The sequence below is a fragment of the Ovis canadensis genome, chromosome 23 (genome assembly GCF_042477335.2).
Source record: "Ovis canadensis isolate MfBH-ARS-UI-01 breed Bighorn chromosome 23, ARS-UI_OviCan_v2, whole genome shotgun sequence".
In the NCBI taxonomy this organism is placed as follows: Eukaryota; Metazoa; Chordata; class Mammalia; order Artiodactyla; family Bovidae; genus Ovis; species Ovis canadensis.
Window position 1 is genome coordinate 57335462 of NC_091267.1, and position 8435 is coordinate 57343896.

General features: G+C 53.2%; 1 long non-coding RNA gene across 1 annotated transcript; it reads left to right on the forward strand.

Annotated features, from left to right (window-relative positions):
• The first annotated feature begins 476 nt into the window (after window positions 1-476).
• Window positions 477-7536, forward strand: LOC138428127 (uncharacterized). The gene is made up of 2 exons (XR_011252290.1): window positions 477-833; window positions 6866-7536. It is a non-coding gene; the product is annotated as an uncharacterized lncRNA (long non-coding RNA).
• Window positions 7537-8435: the final 899 nt, after the last annotated feature.

Here is an 8435-nt window from a genome sequence, read left to right on the forward strand (position 1 = left end):
CTTGGTGGTAGAGAATCTACCTGTCAGTGCAGGAGACGTGGGCTTGATTCCTGGGTTGGGAACATCCCCTGGAGGAGGAAATGGCAACTCACTCCAGAATTCTTGCCTGGAGAATCCCATGGACAGAGTGGCCTGGGGGCTGTAGTCTATGGGGTCACAAAAGAGTCAGCCATGAGTTAGCGACTAAACAACAAAAACGTGAATAATTTTGAGTGCATTTGGTGTAAGTTGTAAAGTTTGTACCTACATTTATTTTATCCATATGGTTTCCAATTCATTGCTTTTAAGTTTTAGAAAAGTTTGGGGTTATTGTCTCCATTTCCAGTTCAAATTTCCAGTTAGGGGATTCAGCAGTTCTGCCTGCAGGAGTGCTGTCTCCCATGAAGTGTGAGGGAGGCATGGCCTGCACCTCCCACAGTGACCACGGGGCGGCGCTGAACTCACCTCTCTGACCCACAGCACTTCTGCTTTCCGGTGGATTTGACTCCCCGCGCAGGGGAGAGGCGAAGGCAATGGCAACCCACTCCAGTGTTCTTGCCGGGAGAATCCCAGGGGCGGGGGAGCCTGGTGGGCTGCTGTCTATGGGGTCGCACAGAGTCGGACAAGACTGAAGCGACTTAGCAGCAGCAGCAGCAGCAGCAGCAGCAGCTGAGAGGAGCTGTGTCTTCTGAGACCCCGCAGGGCTTCCATCTGGAACTCCCGGGTCAGCTTCTCTGCCGACAGGAGCTCAGTTCCCTTACGACTCCCTGGGTTTTGGCCTCAGGGAGGCCAACATGGGGCTGCGTCCACGCTGGGTCGTTTGTTGACGACCCAGGCAACCCGGGGAGGCAACGGTGAGGAAAACGGAGAAGTTTGGAGAGACGTCTTTGTGTGAATGACTGCTGTTCTCAGTCAATCTAGAGGGACTTGGTGTGGAAAGCTGGGTTTTTCCTCAGTTTTGTGTGCAGCGCAGATGAGATCTAAGTTCTTTCTCTGGTATGTGGTGTCCGGTTTTCCCAGCACTGTTTACCCTTCCCCTTGGTGAGTCATTGACCCGTTGTCATAGGTTAACAGAGCCATCGTGTGGGCTGAATTCTGGGCTGTCTGTCCTGTTCCTCTGGGCGGTGTGCCTCTTCTTGCGCTCACAGTTTTGGTGACTGTAGCTTCACCAAATGCAGTGCAAAGTCTGGGAGGGAGATACCTCCTGCCTAGTCTCCTTTCTCAGGGTCCTCTTAGCTCTTTGGGATCCTGTGTGATTCCACTCAAATTTTAGAAGGATTTGCTCTTTTTCTGTGAAAAATTTCATTGGAATTTTAGGAGGGCTTGCCTTCACTGTATACTTTGGGTAGAATGGACATTTTAACAATAATAATTCTTGCATTTCATGAGCAGGGGTATCTTTCCAGTGATTCGTATCTTCTTCAATTTATTCATCATTGTAAAATTTTCAGTATGCAGGTATCTAACATCCTTTGTTAAATTTATTCCTTGGTATTTTGTTCTTTTTGATGCAGTTGTAAATAATTTTGTTTTTTCTCTTTTTGATGGCTCATTATTAGTGTTTAGAAATGCAGTTGATTTGTATATATTGATTTTGCATCTTTACTGAATTCATTTCTAATTTTTTTGCTGGAATGATGTAGAAAATTGGAATTCCAAAATTCCACTGTTTCTACCACATCCAGGTCATCCACAACACAGAAAACAGTGGCTCCTAATATGATTTTCCCACAGTGCCTCTAAATCTCATGTGGACTTTGGGTGAACTGGATCTGAGTATGTCTTGGCCTCTATCTGGAAGTTTGATACTTTCTGTTTTTCTGGAATGGTTTTGACATGGTGTTTTGAAAAGTAATTTACATACCAGTAATTTCAAATGTATAGACAACTTTACAAACATAAAAGCAAATTTTGTATTTGATTAAATATATTCCTAAATATATATGTTGACATTATTTAAAGTGGACTTGCTTTCATAAATTCTTTTTCAGATTATTTATTGCTATGTACATGTATAAGTTAAATGTTTATGAATTAATATTTTTTCCTGTAACTTTACTGAATTAGTTGACTAGTCAAATAATTTTTTGTTGTTTTAGGAAGTTTTATCTGTAAGATGGTGTGATCTGTATTGTTAATTGATATAGTTTTAATTTTTCCATTCACACATGAAAATTTTGTTTCTTTCCTTAAAACTCTAGGTTGAACTTCCAGTACCCTATTGAATAACAGTGGCGAAGGTCAGCTTCCTGGCCTTGTTCCTGATTTCAGGAGTAAATCTTTCAGTTTTTAACACTGAGCATGAAGTTTGCTTGGAGAAGGCAATGGCAACCCACTCCAGTACTCTTGCCTGGAAAATCCCATGGACGGAGAAGCCTGGTAGGCTGCAGTGCATGGGGTCGCTGAGGGTCAGACACGACTGAGCGACTTCACTTTCACTTTTCACTTTCATGCATTGGAGAAGGAAATGGCAACCCACTCCAGTGTTCTTGCCTGGAGAATCCCAGGGACGGGGGAGCCTAGTGGGCTGCTGTCTGTGGGTTGGCACAGAGTCGGATATGACTGAAGCGACTTAGCAGCAGCAGCATGGAGTTTGCTATAGCTTTGTATATTATTCTTTTTAATATTGCACAAATATTCCTTTATTCCTACTTTCTTGAGTGTTTGTATCATGAGATAGCATTAGGGTTTGATTATAGTTTCTTCTGCAGTAATTGATATGATAGTCTGTTTTTACATCGTGCCCTTACATGGTTCACTGTGTTGCTTAGTTTTAATATGTGAAACAACCTGCCACTTTTGATGTCGAGATACTTGCTTATGGTATCATTCATGCAATGTTCTGTTGGTTTCATGCTGCTCTAGTTTGGGGGAGGATTTTTGTGTTCATAAAGTATGCTGGTGTAGTTTTACTTTTCTGATGTATTTGTGTGATTTGATTAGATTTTTCTTGGTGTTGGTTTGGAGGGTTGGCATCAGGGCTGGGAGTGGCATGAGAGCTGGGTTATGGGTTATGGTTGCTGTTTTGAGACCCTGCACATAGGGTTCAGGCTGCCCTCCTGTGACATGCCTGTCCTGCCAGCTCCTGCCCCACCCTCTAGAGACTCCTCACTCCCCAGAGGGCAAGGGTGACCACCCCCATTGGCATCCCTCCTGCCTCTGCCTGTCCATCCTTTCTCCCTGAGTCAGCACACCACTTCCTCCACGAGGCTCCTGGATTCCGGCCTTGGAGCATCACCTCCGCCACATGTCCCCACAAGCTGTGTTGACCCCCAGGATTTGTCACCTCAAGAGGCCCCAGGATCATGGACTCCCCTGGGCTGAGATGAGGTCACTGACCTGTGTGTGAGGAGGGAGCAGAACTCATGGGGGAGAAGGCAAGATGAGAGCAGGAGATAGAGACGGGCAGGGAGAGACCGGGGCCGACTGACCACAGAGCCTTCAGGAGGAGCCGGTGCCCGACACCCGGACCTCAGGCTCCAGGCCTGAGACAAGCATCCTGTTCCAATACCCACTCCCCCCAGGGTCTGGTATGTGTGATGGGGGCTCGAGAAACAGATATCTGGCCTGTGGGGGAGGGACGCTGGGCTTGTTGAAACCCAGGACGGTCACTGGCCGCTTCCCCTCTAGACATAACCCCCACTCTTCCTGGGGGGGTGGGAACCCAGGGTCCAAGAACCTTCTACTCTTCCCTGTTATGGCTACCTCTCCCCCCACCCCCTGCCACCGGGCATCTCAGGCTTCGGAAAGAAGCCACAGTGTTGTGCCTATGACAGCTGGCTGCAGGCCACCCCCATCCCACCTCCTGGCCCGAGTGTGGCCATCTGAGTCGCTCCCCCCCGACCCAGGTGCCTTGTTTCACAGGACAGGTCCTTTCCTGGAGGCGGGTATCCAGTGGGCAGTGGTGACTGAGGCCTGTGAATCTGGCCAGAGAGGCCCTCCCCAAGAGCCCAGGAACAGCTGGGCGGGAACAGCTCCATCCCTCCCCTTCCGTCCCCTCGGAGTGAGGATAAGGCCCTAGTGACCCCCAAGAAGAGACATGACACCCAGAGGACTCGACCATCCACAGCCCAGGGACTGAGGGTCCACCTCGCTCCCTCAGAGACAGCGTGAAGGCCCGCGTCCCCACAAACATCCAGCCTCAGGGAACCAGGCAGACAGAAAACCGCCTTGGATCGGGGTGGCCTCAGGGAGGACGCAGGCCTTGCCGAGCACTCACTGACCGGCCCACTGGCGTCACCCTGCCCCTCTCCCGCTCCCTGTGACCTCACCGCCTCATTCGGAAACCCTCCTCTCTAGGCTCCAAGTGCCCACACTTCCCACCTCAGCCCCGTCTCTCTCCATTTGCCCTTTTCCCGCGCCAGGTGAAGAGGACTGTGAACGCCTCCCGTGTTGTGTTCAGCAGTGTGGACGGGGCTTCCCTTTTCTTCCTGGCTCGCGTCTAGCTGGACTCCGCGTGGTTCCCAGGGGTGCAGGGGTGCAGGGGTGGGGGGTGGGGTGCCACCCCAGCAGGAAGCAGCCCTGGCACCTGTGCCTGCAGCGCCACCTGCCGGTGTCTTCGTCCTCCTGTTGGGCACAGTCTTCCCCTTTCCTCTCTGCCGGGGATTATCTGTCTCCTTGCCGTCAAGGGATCAGTTTCTTGCCCCCATCCCCTTCACCCCCAGCTCCACACCCCTCGTGCAGAATCAGGGATGACCCAGGACCCTCCCTGGGCTCCCCTTCCTGCCCACCCTTGGTCGTGTCCTCAGTCACCTGTGCTGAAGGGTGAGGGTTCCCTCCAGATGCTCCTAAACGCTTCACCCCAACATCCTTCTGGGGGATCGGCTCGGGTCCTGTAGGGTCGCTCCACCCTCACCAGGCTCCGACTGTATGAGGAGGGCAGGCATCAGGCCTGCTGTGTGCACTGCTGTGCCTCCCGCTGTATACGCAGTCATGACCCTGCCCTAGGACATGGGAAAGGCAGCCCTCCCCTATGTGGGGAGATGTGACTGACCATAGGGTGGACATCAGCTCTTGGCTCGGGTCAAGGGCGGCCTGGTGCTCGCTCCTGGGACCCTTTCCAACCCAGCCTGACCCTGAGCTGGCTTTGTTCCCTTCCTGTTGTTCGTCTGTTGGCCTCGCTCTGTGAGCAGAGCAGGGCAATGTGGTCAGTGGTCACAGGCTGAGGCACACGGACACTGGCTGACCCATGTGCCCCCCTGCTGGCCACACCGATCGGGCGCTGCACCGGGGCCTGTTTGGTGTGGGGTCACCTGCCTGCAGAGAGGCCATGCCTCTGCTCTTGGCTCCAGAGTTCACCTTGAGTCTGACAGGCGTGTCCTTGCTCCAGACTGCTCTGTGCTGATGGCATGGTGCATGGTGGGGCTTCCTGAGTCTCCCGTGGGGGTTGGAGGCCAAGGTTGGGCATGTCGTGGCACCATGTTGCTGTGACAGACCCCAGTAAATCCTGCACCTCAGGACTCAGGTGATCTTCCTGAGCTGCTGCAGCTGAGGAGGATGGACCCTGCTCCTCACCTCTGTCCTCACTGAGTTCAACCTGCATCCTTCACCATAACTAACCCCAAGTATAACAGCTTCGGGGACTTTTGGGAGCCTCCAAGAAAAGCAGCTGGGAGGGGGTCTCTGGGACCTTGACTCTGCAGTTGGGGTCAGAAGTGGGGGGTCTTGGGCCTGTGGAATCTGGAGAGCCCCTCTACCAGGGGAGGGCCAGGAGATCCCAGGTGGTAGTTAGCTGAGTCCAAGGCCCTCCCGGGTATGAGGCATCCTAGCCCCTTGCATCACCAAGAGGCTGGCTCCCTCCTCCCCTCAGCCTGCAGGCCTGGTCCTTGCCTCTGAGAAATTTCCTAGGGTGGGGTCCTAGTGCCGCACGTGCCCCCATGCTGTGGCCTCCTGAGTCTCCAGGGAGGATAAGGAGAAGGCTTGTCCACAGAAAGGGAGCTTCTGTCAGAACAGAGCCGGGGGCTGCCGCACCCCCACCTCCACCACCCGCCCCGGTGCACGGGGCAGGACCATGAGAGTGAGGCTCCTTCCCTTCCCAAGACATGCAGGACACATGGGACACTGTTCATTGGACCTTCATTCAGGGTTAAAACCTCCCACGCAGGCCTGTTGGGTGAAAGACACCATTTAAAGACTGTTAATGGGGTAGAGTGGGCTGGGGGATGAAGCTGGGGTGGGGCAAGTTGGAAAGTCACCTGAGGACACGCTCTCCCTGCAGCGACCCCCAGGTGAGCCCAGGTGGAGGCAGACCCCTCTAGTCAGAGCCCTCACAGGTCAGACATCACATTCTGGGCCCTTGGGGGACAGGTATCTAAGTATCCCCAGTTCTTGTCTACACCTGCTGCAGTCAGGGCCGGCTCTGTCTTTGTCTTCTTTTTTATTAATATTTTATTTGCATTTTTGGAGAAGATTTAGTTTCACAAGAAACACTGATTTTTTTTCCCCACACAAAGTTTTAAAAATAGAGAATCTATTATCTTGGAAGAATAGAAGTCTCTTTGGCAAGCAAGGGGCAATTCAGATTGGAGGAACTAGTGAGGCAAGTTGTATGCAGGAAGTTCCGATTAATCCAGTTGTAGGAATAAGATGAATGTCTTCTTGTCTAGTTGTGTAAAGCTCCTAATGAGCTGTTTCAGCTCAACACTGGTAACACAACCAAGCCTCTAGGGTCCCATGTGCTGTGGACACAGGGCTGACTCACTCTCCAGGAGGTTGCATCTGTTCACAGAAGCCACAAGCAGCTCCCAGGTGCCCCAGTCCTGTCGTGACTCTTGAGGGCACAGACCTCTGCTCTCTGTCTGCTTCTGCTCCTGCTGGGCTGACTTCTGCTTGGTCTTCTCTACTCTGCTGACAGGCTCTTTAACTCTGGGTTTTTGTTTATGTGCAGGTGGATCCATGGCTTAGCTTCTGTAGACTTCTTAGCACTGACCTGGAGGACAGAAGAAGGTTGATCTCCGGGCCTGGAGTCTGAGCCCGCCACTGCCCTGTCTTCTTCATGGCCAAGTTCTCATCCCTCTCTCTTGGGGGCCGATCGGATGGAGTGTCCACGGCAGGAGCAGGAGTCCATGACTGGATGCGGGTGCCCACACCAGGACTGGTGGGTCTGTCAGGAGCTGGAGGCCCCAGGGCAGGCAGGAGGGCTCCCACCAATCTTGTGGGTCCACACATCACAGTTGGAGGCCCGCACACGGAGCAGCAGGCTGTCGATGGGACCAGTCCAGCCTGTGCAGGTGCCTGACCACCAAGTGGTCAGCACAGAATATGCACACCCTGGCAAAGCTCTGGCACTCCTGGGAGGACACTCAGCATGGTCCCTGGAATCACTGGGAGGTGAGCCTACAGGGTCCACCCCCCCCCCCCGGCCTCACTAAGTTACAGTGAGAAACAAAAGACTCCTCCGTGCAGGAAGACAGAGTGTCAACAGACTGAACACGGTCCTGAGGAAGGCAGGCTGGTGTCTGGGAACTGGGTGCTATAGTGGGGGTGAATGGGGGGCTCCCAAATGCTATGTCCACGACATGACCCCAGAATCTGTGAATGGAACCTTATTTGGAAGTAGGTCTGTGCAGGTGTAATTGATTATGGATCTGGAAATGAGGTCATCCTGGATTGGGTGGCCCTCAATCAAAGAGGGCATAACAGATGGAGACACAGAGGAGACACCAGGTGAAGATGGAGCCAGAGATGGGAGGAGGGTGGTCACAAGCCCAGGAATGCCTGGAGCCCAAAAAACTGGAAGAGGTGGGAAGGACCCTCCACTGGAGCCTCTGGAGGGGGCGCAGCACTGGGATACCCTGACCTCAGACGTCTGGTCTCCAAGACTGAGAGAGGCCAGGCTTCTTTTGTTCTGAGCCTGTGTGTGTGCTCGTTTGTCACAGCTGCCCCAGGAAGCTCATGCAGCTGGTGAGAAGTACCCTGCCCTGATCTAAAGCCCCCTTCCCATTACAGACAGCCCCCTGCACCTATGCTGTTTGCACTAAACACTAGGTTCACACTGAGCCTCAGCTCTGCTTCTGGGCACTGGCATTTGGAGGGTGAGGGCAGACACCACCATGTGACCAGCCCCCAGCTAGGTGCCAAGTCTCTAGTGAGCTTCCCTGGGGGACGGGGGTTGGGGGTGACTGTCAGGGTTCTGCCCTTCATCACTGGGGGAAGAGATACCCTAGATACCCTCGAGGGAAGAGGGGCATGAAGGGTCGTGAGTGACTGGCTCAGGGCCCGTCCCACCCATGCATCCCCACTGCACCCTGAGGCCTGTCTCAGCTGTGAGCACACCAGCCTGGAGCCTCCCAGCAAGTCCCTGAGGTGAGGTGGCCCGGCAGACCCACCCCCTTCCTCCATGTCTAGCAGGAGGGACATCCCTTCTCTCTGCCACTCCAGGAGTAGTTCTGGAGCCGATCTGCAAGTAGTTCTGGGGTTTGCAGGCTGAGCCCCTGTTGCTGTGCTCCCCACATGAG